The 22,084-nt window shown below is 39.1% G+C and overlaps 1 long non-coding RNA gene and 1 other non-coding gene across 3 annotated transcripts in view; both read right to left on the bottom strand.

Moving 5' to 3' along the window:
• Positions 1-22,084, bottom strand: part of LOC132005620 (uncharacterized) — a 76,662-nt gene that overhangs the window by 52,136 nt on the left and 2,442 nt on the right. The window lies entirely within an intron of this gene.
• LOC132006226 (U6 spliceosomal RNA) lies at positions 2,810-2,920 on the bottom strand. Its single transcript, XR_009401010.1, has one exon. It is a non-coding gene; the product is annotated as a U6 spliceosomal RNA (small nuclear RNA).

Below are 22,084 nucleotides of genomic sequence, written 5' to 3'. Positions count from 1 at the left end.
AAAGAAAGAAAGAAAGAAAGAAAGAAAGAAAGAAAGAAAGAAAGAAAGAAAGAAAGAAAGAAAGAAAGAGAGAGAGATCACAAGCAGGCAGAGAGGCAGGCAGAGAAAGAGAGCAGAAAGCCTGATGTGGGGCTTGATCCCAGGACGGTGGGATCACGACCTGAGCAGAAGGCAGAGGCTTAACCCACTGAGCCACCCAGGCGCCCCGCAAAAAACACTCTTAAGAGAATAAAAAGACTAGCCACAGGGTAGGAGAAAATTATTTGGAAAATACATGTACGATAAATGACTTGAATCTAAAACATACAAAGAACTCTTTAGAACCTAACAGAAAGCAAACAATCCAATTGAAAAACAGAAAAGATCTGAACAGACTGCTCACGGAAGATATACGGATAGCACAGGGTGGGTGAGACCTTAAAGTGGCTGCATTCTGCTCAGGTCCTGATCCCAAGGTCCTAGGATGGAGCCCCGAGTGGTGCTCAGCAGGGAGCCTACTTCTCCCTCTCTCTCAGCCTGCCACTCTGCCTACTTGTGCTCTCTATTTCTCCATCAAATAAATAAATATTTTAAAAGTATATACAGATAGCAAATAAGCTTATGCAAAGATGCTCACTATCTTAGAGCAATTAGGAAACTGCAAATTAAAATAATGCACTACCAATATACCCCTATCTAAATGGCAAAAATCCAAAATGCTGACAAAGACCTCTAGCAAAAGAACACTTATTCATTGCTGGTAGGAATGATAAATGGATCAATCACCTTGGAAGAGAATTTGGCAGTTTTTCCCAAAGCTAAACTTACTCTTACCATATGAACTAGCAATCTTTCTCCTATATATTTACCCAAATAAGTAGAAAACTCATGTCCACAAAAATCCACACTTGGATGTTCACAGTATTCTTAATTTTCTCTAACTGGAAGCAACCAGTTAGAGAGTTTAAGAGGTCCTTAAAAGGTCTTCAAAAGATGAAGACAAACTGTGATACATCTATACAGTGGATTTTTGTGTAGTGATTTAAAAAAAAAATTAAGCTACTAAGCCACAAATACACATGGAGGAAGCTTAAATGCATACTGTGTAGTGAATGAAATAAGTGCCTTTCTATTTTCTCGATTTCTGATTCTTTCATACCAGGAGATTTACAGACTCTGGAGAGTGTGTGTCTCTGTGGCTACCTGTGTCTCCTAGGGCAACCAATTCCTTACAGATAAAAAATTTAAAAATGTACCTGGAAGTATGCCTTTCACATACAAACCAACCAACCAGAGTACAAACTTGAACCTCCTTTACTGGGCTCATACTCAGGGCCACTATTCCATTGCCCTAATCACATACACTAGCAACTAGGGACAACACTTTGCCATAAAGCCTTCTGAGATTGTTCAAACTAATCAAATCTAAGCCTGCTTACCCTAACCCACCCATTCCTTTCTGCAGAAATCACAGTAAAGTCTCTTGTCCATTTTTTTCCCCTTGTTCTACCTCAAAACAGAGGCAGGTGCTTCCCCATGTAAGCCTATGTTGCACACTGTACCTCCTCTAAGTATAAAAACAACTCCTTTCCTGACAGTCATCTCTGTGGTTGTGTCTTACCACAGCTGATTAAAACAAATCCTGGGACAATTTTTTATAAAGCCACTCTGAAGAGACTATATACTGTATGGTTCCAACTACATGACACTGTGTAAAAACAAAACTGTAAAGACAATGAAATTATCAATGGATTCCCTGGAATAGGAGGGAGAGATGAACAGCTGGAGCACAGGGGATATTTAGGGCAATAAAACTATTCTGTGTGATCTTCTATGGGAGTAACATGATGCTGTCTGACACATGACATTATGCATTTTATAAATGCATACAACTAAACAACACTGAGTGATTCCAAATGTAAATTATGGGGCTCAACTAATAATATATCAATGTTGCCTCATCAATTATAACAAAAGTATCATACACCTATACAAGATACTAATTATAGGGGAAACTGAAAGAAGGGGGTCCAGTTCTTCTAAAGGGTAGTTCAAGTTCAGTGTTTCCTTGCTGATTTTCTATCTGGATGATCTATCCATGTTGAAAAAGAGGTAATGAAGTCCATTACTATTATTGTATTTCCATCTATTTCTCCTTTCATATCTGCTATTTTTTTAATATACTGAGAAGCTCCAATGTTGCATGTATATTTACAATTACTATGCCTTGCTGAACTGACCTTCAGTTGATGTCAATTGATGGACTGACCCTCTCTTGTTAAAGCTTTCCACTTTAAAGTGTATTTTTTCTAATATAAGTACAGTTACCCTATATTTTGGTTTTCACTTGCATGGAACATCTTCTTCCATTCCTTCACTTTTATCCTATATAGGGGGTATAGCTCAGTGGTAGAGCATTTGACTGCACTTTTATCCTATATATGTCCTTAATACTAAGAGGAGTCTCTCATAAGCAGGATACAATTAGGTCTTATTCTTACAATCTTTCAACAACACTATGCCTTCAATTTGAGAATTTAATCCACTTATATTTAAAGTAATTATTGATAGATAAGGTCTTATTATTGACATTTTATTGTTTTCTGGCTGTTTATAGTACCCTTGTTCCTTTCTTCCTTTTTGGCAGTCTTCCTTTGTGAATTGATGATTTTCTGTGGTACTATGCTTTGACTCCCTTTTCTTTATCTTTTCTGTATCTACTATTGGTTTTGCTGTTTGGTTACCACGAGGCATACATAAACCAACTTACAGATATAATAGTCTCTTTTACACTGATAAATCAATTTAGAATGCATATAAACACTACTCTTTTATCCCCGTACACACCTTTCATTTTTCGTGTCATTCTTTGTGCAGGGACCATGATAATCTTCTCTGAATCATGCCAAATTTTTTAAAAGGTTTTATTTATTTATATGACAGAGAGAGAGAGAGAGACAGTGAGAGAGGGAACAACAAGCATCAGGAGAGGGAGAGGGAGAAGCAGGCCCCCCACCGAGCAGGGAGCCCGATGCGGGGCTCGATCCCAGGATCCCAGGATCATGACCCGAGCCGAAGGCAGATGCTTAACCGTCTGAGCCACCCAGGCACCCCTGAATCATGCCAATTTTTAAGTATATGTGCTGCAAAACTGAGCACACACATTTCATTTTTCAGGTCTCCGTTTACATTTTTTAATGTGTATCCATTAAAAAATGTGTATCCATTAACAAATGATTGTAGCCATGGTTATTTTTTAATACTTTTGTCCTTTAACAGTTATACTAAAAACAAATGGTTATAACAGCACCATATTACAATATTCAAATAATGGAATTTGAGTATATATGTACCTATACTAATGTGTTTTACATTTTCATATTTTTTCATATTATTAATTAGTGCCATTTTATTTAAGTTTGAGTAACTCCTTTTAGCATTGCTTGTAAGGCGGGTGAAGTGGTAAACTCCCTCAGCTGTTCATCTGGGAAAGTCTCTTCTCATCCATTTCTAAAGCAATGGCTAGATAACGTATTCTTATTGGCAGCTTATTTCTTTCACCATTAGAATATATACACCCACTCTTTCCTGGCCTACAATGTTAAATCCACTGATAGCCTCATGTATGTTTCCTTCTAGATGAGGACTTTTTTTTTGGTCTTCCTGCTTTAAAATTTTCTTTGTCTTTGTTATTAGACCGTTTTACTATAATGCATCTTGGAGAAGATCTCCTTCTCCAAGGACCTATGAGCTTCCTAAACTTGACTGTCCAAATTGTTCCTCAGATTTGGGGAGCTCTCAGTCATTATTTCTCTAAATAAGCTTTCTGTCCCTTTCTCCATCTCTTCTCCTTCCAGGAGTCCACAGAATATATAAATTGCTTTTCTTCATGGTCTCCCTTAATTCATATAGGCTTTCTTAACCATTTTAATTTATTTCTTTGTTCTTCTTTTAACTAAATGGTTTGAAATGACCTCTTGTCGAGTTTACAGTTTATCTCCTTTGGTTGGTCAAGTCTGCTGATCTCTGTATTTCATTTTATTACTTAATTGTATTCTTTTCTTTAAAAGATTTTATTTATTTATTTGACAGAGAGAAATCACAAGCAGATGGAGAGACAGGCAGAGAGAGGGGGGGGGGAAGCAGGCTCCCTGCTGAGCAGAGAGCCCGATGCGGGACTCGATCCCAGGACCCTGAGATCATGACCTGAGCCGAAGGCAGCGGCTTAACCCACTGAGCCACCCAGGCGCCCGAGAAGAAATGTTATTGAGAAAATCATAAGAGAAAATACATTTACAGTACTGTACTGTATTTATTGGGGGAGTATATAAGTGTACCCATGAAGGTTAAATCATTTTGTTCAAGGGTCAACTGTACTTGCAAAGGATACCACATGGCCACAGTCTTGAAATCATCACTATTTGATCTTTTAAGAAAAAGTCTGACAATTGGATGCAGAAAATACAAAGCGACTTACAAAATATTATACGGCTAAATATTATAAAATTGATAAGCAGGTTTGGGAAGGTCACTGATACAAAGCTAATACACAAAATTCAATGCTATTTCTATATACTATATGCAGACTATGAAAATGAAAACACTAATAAAACACTTTGATTTACAACAGAATGAAAAACAATACACCTAGAAATAAATTTAACAACATAGACCTGGGGATCTGGGTGGCACAGTAAGTTGAGCATCTGCCTTCAGGTCATGATCTCAGGGTCCTGGGATAGAGCACCACATCAGGCTCCCCGCTCAGTGGGGAGTCTACTTCTCCTTCTGACCCTTTCCCCACTCTTATACTCTCTCTCAAATAAATAAAAGTTTTTTAAAAAATAGTATAAGACTGTACAAGAAAAGCCAAAAAAGGATGCTGAGAGAAAATAAGGATCCAAATAAGTGGAGGGATAGTAGACTCAATAATTAAGAAGGCATTTCCACCCAAATTGATCTACGGATTCAACAAAAATTCCTAGTAAAATCCCAGCAGGCTTTCTTGTAAAAAAATGACAAAAGAATCCTGAATTTTATGGGGAAATATAAAGAACCTATAATAGCCAAACACTTTTGAAAGATAATGGAGAACCTACACTACAAGATTTCAAAATTTATAAACTACAGTAATTCAGATAGTCTGGTATTGGCATAAGGACTGCCATATATCTCAATGAAATAGAAAGTTGAAAAAGAAACCCTTGTATTTATGGTAAACTGATTTTTTAAAAGATTTTATTTATTTGGGGTGCCTGGGTGGCTCAGTGGGTTAAGCCTCTGCTTTTGGCTCAGGTCATGATCTCAGCGTCCTGGGATCGAGCCCCAAATTGGGCTCTCTGCTCAGCAGGGAGCCTGCTTCCCCACCCACCTCTGCCTGCCTCTCTGCCTACCTGTGATCTTTCTGTCAAATAAATAAATAAAATCTTAACAAAAAAATCTAAAAAAAACTTAAAAAAATCTTTTTTAAAAAAGATTTTATTTATTTGACACAGAGAGAGAGAGGTCAAAAGTAGGCAGAGCAGCAGGCAGAGAGAGAGGGGGAAACAGGCTCCAAGCTGAGCAAAGAGCCTGATGTGGGACTCCATCCCAGGATCCTGAGATCACGACCTGAGACGAAGGCAGAGGCTTAACCCACTGAGCCACCCAGGTGCCCTGGTAAACTGATTTTTCACAAAGATGCCAATGTAACTCAATGGGGAAAGTCTAGTCTTTTCAAAAAATCATACTCATACATTTATACATCCACATACAAAAAGAAAAAGAACTAAGATCCATGCCTAATATGATATGCAATAAAACTTAAATAAAATGGATCACTATAAAAGTATAAGAGCCAAAACAATAGAAATCTTCTAAAGAAACACAGGACAAAATCTTTGTGACTTGGAATTGAGCAAAAATTTCTTAGTTTGACATCAAAAACAAACATTAAATGAAAAAAATTCATAAATTGTACTTAATTCGAAAATCTTGCTATGCAAAAGACATTTTTAAGAAAATGAAAACACAGGGGCACCTGGGTGGCTCAATGGGTTAAGCCTCTGCCTTTGGCTCTGGTCATGATCTCAGGGTCCTGGGATCGAGCCCCACACTGGGCTCTCTGCTCAGAGGGGAGACTACTTCCTTCTCTTTCTCTCTCTGCCTGCCTCTCTGCCTGCTTGTGATCTCTCTCTCTGTCAAATAAATAAAATCTTAAAAAAAAAAAAAAAGAATTAGATGGGGCGCCTAGGTGGCTCGGTGGGTTAAAGCCTCTGCCTTTGGCTCAGGTCATGATCCCAGGGTCCTGGGATCAAGCCCCGAATTGGGCTCTCTGCTCCACAGGGAGCCTGCTTTCTCCCCTCTCTCTCTCTCTACCTGCTTCTCTGCCTACTTGTGATTTCTCTCTCTCTGTCAAATAAATAAATAAATCTTAAAAAAAAAAAAACAAAAAAACCTAAAATATTAAAAAAAAAAAGGATTAGAAATCAATCACAAGAAGAAAACTTACATATATGTGGACAGTAAACAATACACTCCTAACCAACCCATGGGTCAGAAAAGAAATCAAAAGAGAACTTTAAGGGTCACCTGCCTGGCTCGGTCAACGGAGCATGTGATTCTTGATCTTGGGATTGTAGATTCAAGCCCCACATAGGGTGTAGAGATTACTTAAAAATAAAATCTTTAGGGGCACCTGGGTGGCTCAGTGGGTTAAAGCTGCTGCCTTCGGCTCAGGCCATGATCTCAGGGTCCTGGTATCAAGCCCCACATCAGGCTCTCTGCTCAGTGGGGAGCCTGCTTCCCTTTCTCTCTCTCTGCCTGCCTCTCTGCCTACTTGTGATCTCTGTCTGTCAAATAAATAAATAAAATCTTAAAAAAAAAAATAAAATAAAATCTTTAAAAAGAGAGGGAGAAATTTAAAAATACTGAGACAAGGGGCACCTGGGTGGCTCAGTGGATTAAAGCCTCTGCCTTTGGCTCAAGTCATGATCTCAGGGTCCTGGGATCGAGCCCTGCATCGGGCTCTCTGCTCAGCAGGAGGCCTGCTTCTCTTCCTCTCTCTCTCTCTGCCTACTTGTGATCTCTGTCAAATAAATAAATAAAATCTTTTAAAAAAATAAAAATAAAAATACTGAGACAAATGAAAATAGAAAAACACAGCAAAACTTATGGGATGAACTATAACACCATTCTAAGTGGGAAGATCATAGCAATAATCACCTACACTAAGAAGCAAAGATCTTAAGTAGAATTCTGGAGAAGATGGTAGAGTAGGAGGATCCTAACCTCACCTCCTCCCACAGATACACCCAGATAACACCGACATCAAGGTAAATAATCCAGAAAATGAACAGACTGGCAGAACAGACTCTGTACAAGCAGATGCAGAGAACAGGCCACATCAAAAGTACTAAGAAAGGCAGAGATTTGGTTAGGAACCAAGCTTGTCCATGAGAGGGAGGTACACCCTCCATAGGCACTAATCGGGGAGAGGAGCAGATCCCTCACCAGGCACTCCAGGCATGGGGGGCGCACATTGGGAAGATGAATCCCCATAACATTTGGTTTTGAAAGTGTAGGGAGATTTTACAACTTTTACAAAGTTCTTACAATAAGGCTTAACACTGGGAACTTTAAAAATCAATAGCTTGGGATGCCTGGGTGGCTCAGTGTGTTAAAGCCTCTGCCTTTGGCTCAGGTCATGATCTCAGGGTCCTGGGATGGAGCGCCCATTGGGCTCTCTGCTTAGCAGGGAGCCTGCTTCCGCTTCTCTCTCTGCCTGCCTCTCTGCTTACTTGTGATCTCTGTCTAATAAATAAAATCTTAATTTAAAAAAAATCAATAGCTGGGGTCTGAAAGAAACGGAGTTCCCGCCCTAAAACAGATACCATTACAAACAGCCACACTGAAATACAGCATACAAGCAGTGGTGTGAGGCACCTGGGGTATTTGCTAAGGATTTATTGGTTAATTTTGGAAGGTGTGTTGGAGGGGCAGGGATTTTCAGACTTCTCCAAGAACAGAGAAGCTCGCGGCCACCATTTACCTTCTCTGACCCCCAACCGAGATACATGGACACCTGTGGGACCCAATGCAAACACTCTCCACCTAGCATGCGAACGGTCCCTTCCCCCTCGCGGCTCTCCTGTGGAACTGCCTACTCCAACCCGTCTATAGCAGGAGTTGCCAGAACCTGACAGTGTACAAGCAGCCCAAAAAGAAACCAGCACCACACCAAAGTGACTCTTGCCCTGAGGAGAGAAGCTAACCACACACATCAGTTCAACTGCGGGCCCAGCAGTAGGCTGGGGGCAGACATCTGGTCTGACTGCAGGTTTTGCCCACCCAAAAAACTTCTCAGAGATCAACACAGGGAGAGTCCCCTGAGTTTGGGGCTACCACAGCTCCAGCAAATGCCTGGTGTGCCCAACTCAAGCCCAAGGCAGCCCCAAACTGGCCCATTAACACAGGGACAAAACCCTGCTCACAACAGGGCCATTCCAGATGACTAGATTGAAGGCAAATATGGCTCAGCTACAAGAGTAGGACACACACCTCTAAAGTGTCCTTGAACTGAATTCCCCTGAACTTTAGTCCCCTGCAGTGCCAGATTCTAATGAACAGGGGGTGTTATACAGCAGGACACTCCAGTTCTACTCCATAAGGCCACCACTTTCAAAGGCAGAAGACCTAGCTAACTTTCCTAACACAGAGAAACAAACACAGAGACAAAATGAGGAGACAGAGGAAATGAGTGAACATGACAAAACCATAGTAAGAGCTAATGAAATAAGTAAAATACCTAAGAATTTAAAGTGGTGGTCATAAAGATACTAACTGGACTTGAGAAAAGAATGGAGGACCTCAGTGAGACACTCAACTAAGAGAGAAAACATAAAAAAGAATGAATCAGAGATGAAGAACCTAATAACGGATATTAAAAATACACTACATGGGCGCCTGGGTGGCTCAGTGGGTTAAGCCGCTGCCTTCTGCTCAGGTCATGATCTCACCGTCCTGGGATCGAGTCCCGCATCGGGCTCTCTGCTCAGCAGGGAGCCTGCTTCCTCCTCTCTCTCTCTGCCTGCCTCTCTGCCTACTTGTAATCTCTCTCTGTCAAATAAATAAATAATCTTTAAAAAAATAAATAAATAAAAATAAAAATACACTACATGATGGGGCGCCTGGGTGGCTGAGAGGTTTGAGCCTCTGCCTTTGGCTCAGGTCATGATCCCGGGGTCCTGGGACTGAGGCCCGCACTAGGCTCTCTGCTCAGCAGGGAGCCTGCTTTCCACCCCACCCCGCCACCTGCCTCTCTGCCTGCTTGTGATCTCTCTCTCTCTGTCAAATAAATAAATAACATCTTTTTTAAAAAATACACTACATGGAATAAATAGTAGACTAGAGGAAGCAGAAGAGTGGATCAGCAACCTGGAGTAATGGAAAGCAATAAAGCTGAATAAGAAGAAAAATAATAATAAATAAAAATACACTAAGGGAACTCAGCAACATTATCAAGCATAATAACATTTGCAGTATAGGTATCCCGGAAGGGGAAGAGACAAAGAAAGGAGAAATCTGACTTTAAGAAATAATAGCTGAGGGACGCCTGGGTGGCTCAGTTGGTTAAGCCGCTGCCTTCGGCTCAGGTCATGATTCCAGGGTTCTGGGATCGAGTCCCACATCGGGCTCCTTGCTCGGCGGGGAGCCTGCTTCTCTAGTCGCTGCCTCTGCCTGCCTCTCTGCCTGCTTGTGTGTACTCTCTCTCTCTATCTCTGGCAAATAAATAAAATCTTTAAAAAAAAAAAGAAATAATAGCTGAAAAATTTCTGAATCTGGGAAAGGAAATAAAAATACAGATCCAGGAGGCATAAAGATTCCCCCAGCAAAATCAACTCAAGAAGATCCACACCAAAACACGTCATTTCAATGCAAAAGAAGTAGTGAAGAAGAGAGAATTTTAAAAGTAGCAAGAGAGGGGCACCTGGGTGGCTCAGTGGGTTAAGCCGCTGCCTTCGGCTCAGGTCATGATCTCAGGGTCCTGGGGTCGAGTCCCGCATCGGGCTCTCTGCTCAGCAGGGATCCTGCTTCCCCTCTCTCTCTCTGTCTGCCTCTCCGTCTACTTGTGATTTCTCTCTATCAAATAAATAAAATCTTTAAAAAAAAAAAAGTAGCAAGAGAAAACAGTTACATACAAGAGAAACCTATAAGACAATTAGATTTTCAACAGAATCTATGCAGGCCAGGAGGGAATGGCATGATATATTCAAAGTACTAAAAGAAAAAACCTGTAGCCCCAAATATTCTAGTCAGTAAGGCTATCATTCAAAATAAAAGGAGAAATAAACTTTCCCAGACAGACGTTAAAGAAATTCATCACCACTAAACCTGCCTTACAAGAAATGTTAAAGAGGACTCTGAGCAGAAAGAAAAGACCATTAACAGGAATAAGAAAAGTAGGAAGCACAAAAGCAGTAAAATTAAGTATATCTATGAAAATCAGTCAAGGGATTTACAAAATAAAAAGATGTAAAATATGACAACATTATCTAAAACATGGGGGGGAGGAGAGAAGAAAAAATTTAGTAATTTTAGAATGGGTTCAAAGTGACGTGACTATTAACTTTATATAGACTGCTATACACAATGATGTTATATAGAAATCTAACGGTAATCAAAAATTAAAAACCTGTAATATGCAAAAAAAAAAAAACCTCAAAAACCCACCCAAGGAACCCAAGTATATCACTAACAAAAGCCAGCAAACAGTGAGAGAAGAAAGGAACATGAACTACAAAACAACCATAAAACAAATATCACTACGTAACTTTCAATACTTAGTTTGATTGTAAATGGACTAAACTTTGTAAGTGGACTAAATGCTCCAATCAAAAGATAGAGGGTGATGAAATGAATAAAAATGTAAGACATGCAGCATACAAGAGACTAAATTTCAGACCTAAAGACACATTCAGATTGAATATAAAGGGATAAAAAAGCATTTACCATATAAACAGAATTGACGACAAAGCCAGGGTAGCAATACTTATATTGGACAAAATAAATTCTAAAACAAGGACTGTAACAACAGGTAAAGAAGGACACTACAGAGATTGAGCTCATAGACCTCCTTCCTGATGATTTTTTGGATTTGACATCTAAAGCAAAACTAAACAAGTGAGATTAGATCAAATTAAAAAGTCAATATGAAATGGGAGAGAACATTTGCAAATAATATATAAGGGGTTATTATCCAAAATATACAAAGAACTCATATGATTCAATAGAAAAAAAAGATCCAATTAAAAATTTAACAGAGGCTCTCAAAAGACATTTTTCCAAAGACATACAGATGACCTACAGGTAGATGAAAAGGCATCCAACACCCACTTATCATCAGGGAAATGCAAACCAAGGCAATGCAAACCCCAGTGAGATATCACCACATCTACTAGAGTAGCTCTTACCAAAAAGTCAAGAAGTAGCAAGTGTTGGTGAAGATGTGGAGAAAGGGGAATGCTTCTGTACTGTTGCTGGGAATGTAAACTGGTATAGCCACTATGGAAAACACCAGTTTCCTCAAAGACTTAACAGAACCACCATATAACAGAACCACCCAGCAATTCTAATTCTGGGTATTTACTGAAGGAAAGAAATCACTATCTTGAAAAGATATCTGTACCCCATGTTCACTGCAGCAGCATTTAGCACAGTTAAGACAGGGAATCAAACTATACATCCATCAATGAATGAATGGATACAGAAACTGTGTGCCTGTGTGTGTGTGTGTGCGCGCGCGCACACGCACGCACATGTGTTTGTACATACGCACAAGCAAATATTATTTAGCCTTATAAAAGAAAGAAATTTTGCCACTTGCAACAACCTGATATATCTGAAAGCAGCTAGGAGAGTAGACTTGTATTCAAAAAATTTTCTAACAATGTGATGGATGATAAGTAAAGTTATTGTGGCAATCATTTTGCAATATATACATATAACAAATTACTTTATTGTACATCTAAAACTAATACCATGTGACATGTCAACTTAACTGAATAAAAAATAGAGTTCTCTCCAGAAACCAACTTGCTGACACCTGGTGGACTTTTACCTTCCAGAAGCATGCCAAAATTAATTTCTGTAAAGTTACCCAGTCTGTATTATTCTGTTAGGACAGCCTGAGAAGACTAATAAACTCATAGTTAAAGTCATTTTTATTTCCTGTTCTATGAACAATCTCTATATATTATTTGTTCAATTTCTTTTGAATTATGTTTTCCTCTTATAGATTTGTGGTATCTCTATATCACTTAAAAAAATTTAGTTCTGGGGTGCCTGGGTGACTCAATCATTAAGTGTCTGCCTTTGGCTCAGGTCATGATCCCAGGGTCCTGGGATGGAGCCCAGCATGGGGCTCACTGCTCAGCAGGGAGCCTGCTTCCACCTCTCTCTGCCTGCCTCTCTGCCTACTTGTGATCGCTGCCTGTCAAATAAATAAATAAAATCTTTAAAACAAAACAAAACTTCTTTCTGTAGCTCTTTGTGGATTCTCCCTACTTGCTAGATTGTGATAGATTGGGCATATACTTCTTTATTCATATAAACTAAACTACTTTGTCACGCATTTCCACACGCCACACATAGGCATAGTCTTCTACAGCCCTGCAAGAATTATTAACTTTGTTTTTTTCCCCCTAGTACTAGCTACATGAATGGGGGATGCAGGCTGCTTGATAAGCGATCAAGGATAGAAGCAGAAAAATGTTCACCTTTAGCCCCAAAGGCTGACTTATAGCCTGAATAGTTCCGATAACGTTTAAATACATGCTCACTGCTCCATTCTTAAAGGGTTTCACGACTGCCTGTAAATTTCCCTGTTAATACTGAACTGAATGATAAGTACCAGAGAAATCATGGGAGTAGAAATGTACAAGTAGAAATTCAAAGATATTTATGATATAATACTCCCTGGATGTCCCCTCCTTGAGAACTAAGCATATAACCACCGGCTTCATAGGGCAAAAGGGCAGATTTCAGGGCTCAGCAACAATGGGATGCTGCCACATTCATGAAGCATTTAATAAAGCTAATTGAATCTTTAAAATGTACTCTGTTGAATTTTTTAAATTTAACAGTAGTCACGATTGATTAAATCATTGGCCACTGGTAACTGATTCAACCTCCAAACCTTCCCTCCACAAAAGTTGGAGGGGGACTAAAAGTTCTTACCCGCCAATCACCTGATTGGGGCCACTAGCAAGCAGCCCAGGCTTTGGTTATCTAATGATTTCCCAAAGCCACTGCATTAACAAAACAAAAAATATCTTGATAGGTCTCTATGCTTAGTAAATTGCAAGGGTTTTAGAAGCTCTGTACCAGAAAAGGCTGTGAAGAACAAATTCATTTATTTACTATAAATTACAGTATCACACTTAATAAAGTTGCAACTGAACTTTAAACAGCTTAAGGAATTTATACTAATCAAAATTAGTGATCGTTTAAATGCTTTTGAAAAGATGGTTATTGATATACTGTTCAGTAGATATAGAAATTTAATAAAGTAAGCCTTGAAGAAAACATGACTAACAGTGACTATCTTTCGACCACATCCAAAGTCCTGCAGATGCTAAAACATTCATACTCAGTTTGAAGATCATAGGATTAATATATTCCTTAGCACAAGACTGCCCTCCTCTAGAGGCAGAGTTAACACATGTAGAGGATCCTTAGAGTAACACAAACTTAAGGCATCCTGTGTGTGTTTCTTCTGTGCAACCATAAAGTATCACTGCTATCACTTATTAAGTATTTACTATTCTTTCATCAAATAGCTACTGAGCGCCATTCATGTGCCAGTCGTTGTGTTAAATGAAGACTTAACTAAACTGACAAGAAACTCCTTTCATAAATCTCATAGTTACAATGGAGAGAAATGCTACTACATATTTCATATCTATAAATATATTTTACCAAGTAACTTTCCTATATGTACAACTTTAAATTCTTTTTTATAATTTAATATTGTATAATTGTATAAAATTTTTGGATATGAGACTTCATTTTTAAGAAAAGCTCCCTTTTCTTTCTTTCTTCTTTTTTAAAATTTCTTATTTATTTGAGAAAGAGAGAGAACAGGGTGTGGGGGAGAGGGGAGAAGTAGGCTCCCAGCTGAGCAGGGAGCCTGCTGCAGGGGCTCGATCCCAGGACCTCGAGATCATGACCTGACCCAAAGACAGATGCTTAACCGACTGAGCCACCCAGGCACCCCATGAAAATCTCCATTTTCAGGGAGCCTGGGTGGCTCAGTCAGTTAAGCAGTTGCCTTTGGCTGAGATCATGATCCCAGGGTTGAGCACCGCATGAGGCTCCCTGCTGAATGGGCAGCCTGCTTCTCCGTCTCCACTATTTGTGCTCTCATGCACACACACTCTCTCTCTCTCTCAAATAAATACATAAATTCTTAAAAAAAAAAAAAAAAAGGAAGGAAGGAAGGAAGGAAGGAAGGAAGGAAAGAAAAGAAAGACAGACTCCATTTTCCCTTCCAAAACAAATAGCTAGGGGCACCTGGGTGGCTCAGTCACTGGGCATCTGCCTTGGGCTCGGGTCATGATCCCAGACTTCTGGGATGGAGCCCTGCATCGGGTTCCCCACTCAGCGAGAAGCCTGCTTCTCCCTCTCCCATTCCCACACCCCTTGCTGTTCTCTCTCACTCTCACTCTCTCTCTCTCTGTCAAATAAATAAATAAACAAACTTAAAAAGACAACAACAAAAAAATCAAATGGCTAGTGATCTAATAATCTTGAACTGGGCAAAAAGACCCTTGGTCTGACCCAGAAGCAGCAACTGTTTTACAAGCAATTATCTGTAAAATCAACAGGGCAACGACATCTTGATCAATAAAATTGCTGGCTGTGGACTTTCTGAAGACAGAATAACTAATGCATAGGAGGAATAATTTCATTTATTAACACCAAGAGAACACAATTGTACACAATGTAATTGTAATTGTACACAATGTAATCACACTGCTTCTGCCCATGAATAAAAATTAACTTTTTTTCTTTTATCCAAATAGGTAATTGCCCCCCACATCTTTTCTCAGAAAAACCCCTTGCTTTCATCTTGCAGGTGGAATACTTTTCTGGTTAATCCCGGAATCTGGGTTCCATAAACTGATTCTTCCATTCCAAATAACCAGCAGGACTGGGAGAGCTTGGAGGACACTGGATCTTCTCTTAGAAAGAAGACAGGACAAAGAGCCTGTAAACTTACCGTGTGGAAATAACGATCTGGCACCTGGGGCACACAGTGGGAAGGTTAGTTACTCAACTCAAAGAGTGTCACAGACAGGTAGCCTTTGCAGTCAGAGAGACCCCTCTAGGAACAAAGAATGGCAAGAGCCACTTCCCTCCCTCACCTGTCAGCATAAGCACAGGGCCACCTGTGGGAACTAGTGCAGGGCCCACCCTCCCTACCTAAATTACTTACACCAAAACTCCCCACCCAGCCCCAGAACTCCAGAAGATTGGTCCTTCCCACTCAGCTTTTCTCTGTTCCAGCATAGCAAGCCAGCTCCCCCAGAAGACAAGCTCTAATCCTTGCCAATACCTTGTCTCCAGACCTGGGAGCTTTTGATTCCAGTGGCAGCAATGACAGGTTTGATTTCACAAGCAGACCAGAGCACACCTAGTAAAAATGTACCACATTCAGGCCAGGGACCAAAAACTGCCCAGAACAGACAAAGACAGTTTCCGCAGTCAACTGACCTGGAGGATACAGCAGCCTGCACACAACAGCAGAGCACATGCAGAACACGTTGGAAAAACTCCCAGAAGCAAAAGGCCCTATGGAACATGGGACACTACACAGTAGAGCACTATAGGACCTCCTATTCATAAAGCCACTACGGTCAAGAACAGAAAACACAGCTGACCTTTTTAACACAGAGAAACAGGTACAGAGACAAAATGAGAAGACAGAGGAATCTGTCCCAAATGAAAGAACAGGACAAGGCCACGGAACAGGACAAGACCACAGCTGGAGATCTAAGCAAAAGAGAAGTAATATGCTTGATAGAGAATTTAAAGCAATGATTATAAGATACTCACTGGTCTTGACAAAAGAGTGGAAGATATCAGTGAAACAATTAACCCAGGGATAAGGAATAACGTAGCAGAGATAACATGTTCGATAAAAAAAAATAAGACACACATTTGATGGAGTGACAATACTCTATAAGAAGGAGAGGAACAAATGAATGACCTAGAGGACAGTAGTGAAAAGTAATCAAGCTGAACAAAAGAGGGGAAAAAAGAATTATGCAAACCAGGAACAGATTTAGGGAACCCAGTGACTCCATCAATAACAATATTATATAGGAGTCGCAGAAGAAGAAAAAGGGAAGCAGAGAATTTATCTGAAGAAACAAAAGCTGAAAACTCCCTAATGTGGGAAAGGAAACAGATATCTAGATCTAGGAGGCACAGAGAACCCCCAACAAAATCAACAAAAGCAGATCCACATCAAGACAATCATAATCATGTTGACAAAATATAGTAACAGGGAAAAAATACTAAAAGCAGCAAGAGGAAAGAAAACAGCTGCATACAGAGGTGCCTGGGTGGCTCAGTGGGTTAAGCTGCTGCCTTAGGCTCAGGTCATGATCTCAGGGTCCTGGGATCGAGTCCCGCATCGGGCTCTCTGCTCAGCAGGGAGCCTGCTTCCCTCTCTCTCTCTCTCTGCTTGCCTGTCTGTCTACCTGTGATCTCTCTCTGTCAAATAAATAAATAAAATCTTAAAAAAAGAAAGAAAGAAAGAAAACAGCTGCATACAAAGGGAACCCCAAGGCTATCAGCAGACTTTTCAGCACAAACTTTCCAAGCCAGAAAGGACTGGCATGATATATTCAAAGCTGAATGGGAAAAAACTGTGGCCAACAATACTCAACCAGCAAGGTTATCATTCAGAATAAGAGAGAGCAAGAGTTTCCCACACAAACAAAAACCAAAAGAATTCATGACCACTAAACAAGCTCTGCAAAAAATATTAAAGAGGACTATTTGAGTGGAAAGGATAAACTAAAAATGACAGTATGAAGGTAGGAAACACAAAGGTAGCAAAAAAGAATATTTCTATTAAAAAATCAGTCAAGAATCTCACACACACAAAAAAGAATGGAAAATATGACACCTTATACCTATAACGGGATGGGAGGAGTAAAGAATGGGTTCAAACTTTAATGACCATCAATTTAATACACCCTGCTATATGTAGATGTCATATATATACCTAATAGAAACCATAGACCAAAAATCACTAATAGATATGCAATGAAAAAGAGAAAGAAACCCAAATATATCACTAAATAAAACCAGCAAACCACGAAGGAGTGAAAGATGAGAAAGTATCAAAGAAAGTCTTCAGAAACAACTACAAAACAAGTAATAAAAATGTAATAAATACAAATAAAAAGTAATAAATACATATCGATAATTACTTTGAATGTAAATGGACTGAACGCTCTAATTAAAAAGCACAGGGTGACATGGGGCACCTGGGTAGCTCAGTCAGTTAAGTGTCAGACTCTTGGTTTCAGTGCAGGTCATGATCTGTCATAAGATATAGCCCTGAAAGATTCAAATTAAAACCACATTGAGATATCACCTTACACCAGTTAGAATGGCCAAAATCAGCAAAACAGGAAACAACATGTGTTGGAGAGGATGTGGAGAAAGGGGAACCCTCTTACACTGTTGGTGGGAATGCAAGTTGGTGCATGCCCTTTGGAGAACAGTGTGGAGATTCCTCAAGAAATTAAAAATAGAGCTTCCCTATGACCCTGCAATTGCACTGCTGGGTATTTACCCCAAAGATACAGATGTAGTAAAAAGAAGGGCCATCTGTACCCCAATCTTTATAGCAGCAATGGCCACAGACGCCAAACTATGAAAAGAACCAAGATGCCCTTCAACGGACGAATGACTAAGGAAAATGTGGTCCATATACACTATGGAGTATTATGCCTCCATCAGAAAGGATGAATACCCAACTTTTGTAGCAACATGGACGGGACTGGAAGAGATTATGCTGAGTGAAATAAGTCAAGCAGAGAGAGTCAATTAACATATGGTTTCACTTATTTGTGGAGTATAACAAATATCATGGAGAACATGGGGAGTTAAGAGAGGAGAAGGGAAATTGGGGAAAATTGGAAGGGGAGGTGAACCATGAGAGACTATGGACTCTGAAAAACAATCTGAGGGGTTTGAAGTGGCGGGGGTGGGGGAGGTTGGGGGAACCAGGTGGTGGGTAGTAGAGAGGGCACGGATTGCATGGAGCAGTGGGTGTGGTGCAAAAATAATGAATACTGTTATGCTGAAAATAAATAAAAAATAAATTAAAAAAAAAAGATATAGCCCTGAGTCAGAGTCCTCGCTCAGTGTTGAGTTGGCTTCGGATTCTCTCTCTCCCTCTCCTTCTGCTCCCCCCCCCCCAACTTGCATGCACTCTTTCTCTCTTTCTAAAATAAATAAAATCTTTAAAGAAAAAAAAAGACATAAAGTGACAGAAGGGATAAAAAAAAAAAAAAAAAAGACCCATCTATATGCTGCCTACAAGAATCATTTTAGAGCTAAAGACACCAGCAGATTGAAAGGGAGAAAATGAAGAAACATTTATTATGCAAATGGATGTCAGAAGAAAGCCATAGTAGCAATAAATATATCACACAAAATGGACTTTAAAACAATGGCTGTTGTTTTAAAACGAGAAAGAAGGACACTATATAACAGTTAAGGGGACAATGCAACAAGAAGATATAATAATTATAAATATTTACCTACATAATATGTGAGCACTTTAAACAGTTAATAACAAATATAAAGAAACTAACCTATAATGCAATAATAGTAAGAGACATTAACATCCCACTTACATCAATGGTCATATCATCCAAACAGAAAGTCAACAAGGAAAAAAAGGCTTTGAATGACATACTAGACCAGATGGATGTAACAGATATAACAGATATATTCAGAACATTCCGTAATAAAATAGTGAAATACACACTCTTTTCAAGGGCATATGGAACATTTTCCACATCAAATCACATATTAGGCCAAAAAACAAACCTCAACAAATTCCAAAAGACTGAATGAAGTTGGGGGGACCTGGATGGCTCAGTTGAGTGTTTCAGCTCAGGTCATGATCCCATGGATTGTAGGATTGAGCCCCGTTGTGGGCTCTGGGCTCAACAGAAATGTTGCTTGGAATTCTCCCTCCCTCTCCCTCTGCCCTTCCCCCTGCTTGTACTCTCTTTTTATCTCTCTCCCAAATAAAAAATAAATCTTAAAAATAAAAAAAAGATTGAATGAAGTTGTAACCATGCATCTTTTCTGACCACAACACTGTGTAACTAGAATTCAACCACAAGAAAAAAATATGGAAATACCACAAACACATGGAGACTAAATAACGTGCTACTAAACAATGAATGGGTCAACCAGGAAATAGAAGAATAAAAAAATACATGGAAACAAATAAAAATAAAAACACAATGGTTTGAAACCTTTGAGATGCAGCAAAAGTGGTTCTAAGAGGGAAGTTTATACTAACACAGGCCTACCTCAAGGAGCAAGAAAAATCTCAACATAAGCTTAGAAGCTAACATAACCTAAAGGAGCTAAAGAACAATAAACAAAACCTAAAACCAGCAAAAGGAAGGAAATAATAAAGATTAGAACAGAAATAAATGGTATAGAAACTAAAAAACAAAAATATAAAAACCACATTAGAACAGATGAATGAAACCAGGAGCTGGTTCTTTGAAAATATCAATAAAATTGATAAGCCTCTAGCCAGATTTATCAAGAAAGAAAGAGAAAGGACCAAATAAAAACACAAACGAGAAAGGAAAACAACCAACACCACAGAAATGCAAGAAATTATGAAAAACTACATGCCAACAAACTGAACATTGTAGAAGAAATGGATAAATTCCTAGAAACATATAACCTACCAAAACTGATGCAGGAAGAAAATTTGGACAGAAGCAATAATCAAAAACTTCCAACAAACCAAAGCCCAAGACCAGATGGCCTCACAGGCAAATTCTACTAAACATTTATAAAGATTTAATATTTATTCTCAAACTATTAAAAAAAAAAAAAAAAGGAAGGAAAACCTCCAAATTCATTCCATGAGGCCAGCATTACTAGTATCAAAACCAGATAAAGACACCATAAAGAAAGGGGACTACAGACCAGTATCTCTGATGAGCAGAGATGCAAAAATCTTCAACAAAATACTAGCAAACTGAAACCAACAATACATTAAAAAAAAAAAAAATCATTCACCCCGATGAAGGGGGATTTATTCCTGGGTTGCAAGGCTGGTTCAATATTTGCAAATGATACCCGATACATCACATATCAATAGAAAAAAGGATAAGAACCATATAACCATGTCAATAGATGCAGAAAAAGCACTTGACAAAAGTACAATACCCATTCATGATAAAAACCCTCAAAAAAGTAGTATTAGAATATACCTCAACATAATAAAGGCTATATACAAAAAACCCACAACTAACATTATCCTCAGTGAGGAAAAACTGAGAGCCTTTCCTGTAAAGTCAGGAATAAGATAAGAATGTCTACTCTCACTTTTATTTAACATAGCAACTGAAGTCCTAGCTACAGCAATCAGACAGCAAGAAATAAAAGGCATCCAAATCAGTAAGGAAGAAGTACAACTTTCAGTATTTGCAGGTGACAGGATACAGTGTGTAGAAAACCCAAAACACTCCATCAAAAAACTGCTAGAACTGATAAATGAATTGAGTAAAGTGTCAGGATACAAAATAAACCTATAAAAACCTGTTGCATATCTACCCACCAATAATGAAGCAGCCAACAGCATTTTTCAAAGAAGTAGAACAATCCTAAAGTTGTAAGGAACTACAAAAGACCATGAATAGCCAAAGCAATCTTGATAAAGAAAAGCAAAGCTGGAGGCATTACAATTCCTGACTTCATATTATATTTATTACAAAGCTGTAGTAATCAAAACAGTATAGTACTGGTGCAAAAACAGACATATAGATTAGAATAGAAATGACAGAATAGAACCGACAACTAAATGGTAAATTAATCTTTGACAAAGCAGGAAAGAATATTCAATGGGAATTCTCTTCAAAAAACAAGTATGGGAAAACTGGACGGCAACATGCAAAAGGGTGAAACTGGACCACTTCCTTGCATCATACGCAAAAATAAATTCAAAATGGATTAAAGACCTTAATGTAACACCTGAAATCATAAAAATCGCCGAAAAGAAGACAGGAAGTAATTTCTCGAACACTGGGGCCATGGCAACTTTTTTCTAGATAGGTATCCTGAGGCAATGGAAACAAAAGCAAAAATAAACTATTGGGATTCCATCAAAATAAAAAAGCTTCTGCACTGTGAAGGAAACAATCAACAAAACCAAAAGCAGCCTATGGAATGGGAGAAGATACTTGCAAATGACATATCCAATAAAGAGTTAGTTTCCAAAATATATAAAGAACTTATTAAATTCAACACCCAAAAAACAATCTAAGAAAAAGTGGGCAGAAAACATAAACAGACATTTCTCCAAAGATATAGAGATGGCCAACAGACACATGAAAGGATGTCCAACACCACATCAGAGAAATACAAATCAAAACTACATGATCTCACCTCACAGAATGGCTGAAATCAACAACACGAAAAACAACAGCTATTGGTAAGGATGTGGAGAAAAAGGAACACTTGCGCACTTTTGTGGGAACGCAAACTAGTGCAGCCACTGTGGAAAACAGTATGGAGCTTCCTCAAAAAATTAAAAACGGAACTACCCTACTATCTGATCTCGAAATCATACTACTGGGTATTTACCCAAAGAACACAAAAACATTAATTCAAAGGGATACATGCATCTCTATGTTTATAGCTCCATTACTTAAAATAGCCAAGATATGGGGCACCTGGCTTGCTCAGTGGGTTAAGCCTCTGCCTTCTGGTCAGGTCATGATCCAGGGTCCTGGGACTGAGTCCCGCATCCAGCTCTCTGCACAGCAGGGAGCCTCCTCCCCGC

This window comes from Mustela nigripes, chromosome 17, assembly GCF_022355385.1.
Source record: "Mustela nigripes isolate SB6536 chromosome 17, MUSNIG.SB6536, whole genome shotgun sequence".
NCBI lineage: Eukaryota > Metazoa > Chordata > Mammalia > Carnivora > Mustelidae > Mustela > Mustela nigripes.
This window is presented reverse-complemented; position numbering and strand designations above follow the sequence as displayed.